Genomic DNA, 4014 nt, shown 5'->3' on the forward strand with positions numbered 1-4014 from the left:
GACACAAAGAAAAAAAGATCACAACGCCTTACATTTGATACTTTTTAAGAACATTATGTGAGAAAAATAATACAACTTAAGCCTATTAAAAGCTAGCCAAACTCTTACACTCAGTCTGAGATATCCCTGTCCACGGAACAAGCGTATATAAGATTATCTGGATCTGGAAAGAATGTCTGTGTCATTGACAAAGAGATACAGTTAGAGCAAAAATGAAATAAACTGCACTTTACAACTGTTCCGTCCTTCTAGAACTCGGCAATGATGATAAGGAACTGAAATATAGAAAAGATTTGGTGCAAAAGATCCATAATTCATTAAACTTTTGAACATGTGAATATTATATACACTAGGTATTGGCACTATTCAAATGAGTTCGTTTAAATTAGATGTATAGCTTTAGTGCTACAGGCATTTCAACGACTATTGCACACGCACATCGCACAAGAAGATGAAACATTTCCAAATGAGAATATGATCTCGACCATAAAACTTATCTTGGTCTTCAACAAACTGTGTCTTTCAAATCGTATCTTTCTCCAGAGCCGATCACGAAAGTCATTGTTACCGGCAACAATATATAATGACAATGCCCGGTATATAGCTTAACCTGAAATGCAAATACAAGATATTGAGATTTAATTTCCGCTAAGAACTGTGTCATTTAAGTGTTTATCCAATTATAAACTGTCTGCAAAGTCATAATTTTACACGAGGTTTGAAATTGTATATTTTCCAAATGGGCGTGTGTGTTAAAAAATAGAATGTGTTCCATGAAGAAGTGTAGAAAGACCGTATATATATTTATATATATATATTTGTATATAATACAGAGGTTAAAAACATCACATGGGGACATGTTTTCTGTTTAAGTGGTTAGAATCATTGTACAGTGTATGTTGTAACCTCTTCATTATCGTAACATGTTAAAACTCAGCCCCGTACAAATAGAGGAGACACTTAAGATAATGTCTAGCAGGTCAGCAAAGTAGCCCGTACCATAAGAGATGTGTTTACTGTCCAGAAAGTATACCGGTTAGGTAGATATACGGTATTTGGTTAAACTTCAGAAAACGGGTAGCTTACGATGGATAAGAATGGATAGTTGTGTAGGTAGTTGTTATATATACAATTCAATAATGAATTAATCACGTGATATACATTAGAAATGCTTGTTTCTTTAATTAAAACTTGATTTCACATGTAGCGATATATATTGTGGTGGTTATTTTCTTCATAACCAGTACCTCGTGTGGTGATGAAGGGCGCACCACAAAGTGATAATTGATGGAACGATAGTTACCGGATGTGGTTGGTGCTTACGTGAATCATATAACGGTTAAATCTACTGTACCACATGTGGTGACCGGTGGTTCATATTGAGTCTCCTAACTATGGTGCATTGCCAGGTCCGAGTCTAAGCTCTTTGTCAGAGTTTAAGTTCGAAACCATGATATTTATCATCGAAAAATATAATAACATTTGTGAAATTATTTCAATTGTTTTGCGTGGCTTTTCCATTTAAGACAAAACAACACGGGAAAACAATTATTGTTTGAACTGTATTTGCTTTTGAGATAACATAATCTTTTCCCACCGTGATTAGTTCAGCAATACAAATAAGAAATAGTTGTGTTGAGTAACAGCCAAACGTACTCTCCTAATGTTTACATAATTCTCAGGTCACATCAAGAGTTATCTAAACAATCCTAAATTATTGATTAATCATCGATTTACCTGTGTTTTCCCTTTAAAGTTTACCTTAATATTGACGAATCTAATTCCCGTTAAGTTTGATAAATCGTGGTCTATATAAGTACATAACATATCTGCCTAATTAACTCGACCCTTTCTATGTTACCCGTAAATCGCTCAGCAAGTCTACCACACGCACCCGACATTTTCCCCATTTTTATTTTTCAATAAAAAAACACCTGTTACGTGATAACGACATGTTGTGATATAAACTCCCACTGACGTTGATCGATCCGGAACATGATGTAAACATATTCTCTTCAGTTATTTATGAACACAGTCAAGCACAAATGTGCATGTCTCCACCAGACTAAGTGAGAGTGTAAACTTTGGGCCGAATTACTTCCAGATACAGGGACAGGACTAACAGTGCTTATCCATGGAAACGCATGTGGCTGAATGAGATATATGATTGCGTCGTGGAAATCATAAATGCACGTGAGGGATATGATATATGATATAATGCTATATCATTGAGGCTGATACGAGACTTTGACGTTGACACTGTGATGTGAATTCTTTTCAGCTGTGATACCTGGATATTTAAGTTCCTAGTTTAAGTATTCCATCTTCTTTTTGGGTCTAGTATGCGTATATGAACATTTATCAAATGTAGATAACCATTTAACTGAATTATTTGTGTTGCTATCAAAGAACGAAATCGATGACGGATGTTATCCGATGTCCATGATATAAAATGCACAGTTATATGCTTTTGTGTCATTAGAGATCCTGTTGAGCATTCTGACATTTGGATACACAAAAATTCATTACTGACGAATCATGATCCATGTTGCCTTATAAATGAAGACTGATTTGATATTTTCACCGAACAATATGTGATTATTATAATATCGAGGATACTTTGGTCTGAAATCTGACAACATCAAAATCAATCTGGTGAAGACAGTTCAAAGTAAGTATTCAGCAATAGTAGAACATCAATATTTCTTATACCTTAGTTAATTTGATAATGAGCATGTGGATGTCGATGAATTTTGATATTTACGTGATGTAACGATTTTATAAACAGCAAGTTCATAATATCCTACTGATGTCATTTCCGCTGTGCCGTACTATATATATACCACTGATCAGCCGACTTTCTTTCAGAAAAAGTAATTATAGTACACTTTAATTTGAAGTGTATGCATAAATGAACACGTCGATTTATTGTTTCCGAATACAATCCTAAAAAGTTGATTTCAAACTTAGAAAGGACAAACCTGATGGGGAAAACGAAAAACCAAACAAACAAACAAACAAAAAATAAACATTACGGTTTAACGTCCGCACGCTGATACTGTTTCAATTCATTTTTAACCACGGGTCCATTTTAGTCTCAGTTAATTGTCCTCAATTTCATTGTTACCCACCCTCATCATGCAAAGATTTTATTTTTGGTTTTGTTGGAAACTACTGGAGACATATTTAACTTGACACCATAAACCAATGTGTGTTGTAAATTGTCGTCGTTTGTAGATGACGTCATCAAAATATGCCTCATATAATTTCTATCACTCAGCAACCAATGAAAAAAACATTTTAGCTTTGAAATATTTCATCGCCACTTTTTATCTTTGATTTTGCTAAATAAATGGTTAAATAATCAGAAGAAGAAAACCCTTTCTGTTAATATATGTTCTTCGGGTTAATACAACATACAACATCATGTCTACCTCGATACCTATCCACACGTGGGTGATATAAGTTTTGACCATAAAAGACCTTGACACAGTTTATCTAAATTATCAATATTGAATTCAATATTCGTTAGAACTATTCATACTTCTGCACTATTCTTCTAAATGAAGGAATAGCGATCACCTAGCTAGTCAAAGACTGTTTGTTTGTTCCAGTGAACTTCAGGTCCCTGAAGTGTTTATCAATAATTTAAGCGGTAAACATACCGGTGTCAGATTTTAAACAAAGAATCTTCAGGGTGACTTATTGATTTCGGTTACTCCTGGGTATTCTGGACCACTGATCAGCCTGCTTTCTTTCAGAAAAAGTAATTATAGACATCGATCCATCCTTTAGATACTCAACTAGTGAGTATTTGTACTGACCCCCTGGGTCGGGTTTGTTTTCCTTCTATGTCATACAAATGAAAACAAAATAATAACAAAATTACAATGACTGTCACCAGTTGTCGCAGGCCTTACGTCTTTTGCATTTGATGATAGCCACATGGTATGGGAAGTGATTCACCAATGGAGTGGAACCATGTAAATCGATATTATAGTTGTTAGGACTGTT

Source organism: Pecten maximus, chromosome 19 (genome assembly GCF_902652985.1).
Source record: "Pecten maximus chromosome 19, xPecMax1.1, whole genome shotgun sequence".
NCBI classification, from domain to species: domain Eukaryota; kingdom Metazoa; phylum Mollusca; class Bivalvia; order Pectinida; family Pectinidae; genus Pecten; species Pecten maximus.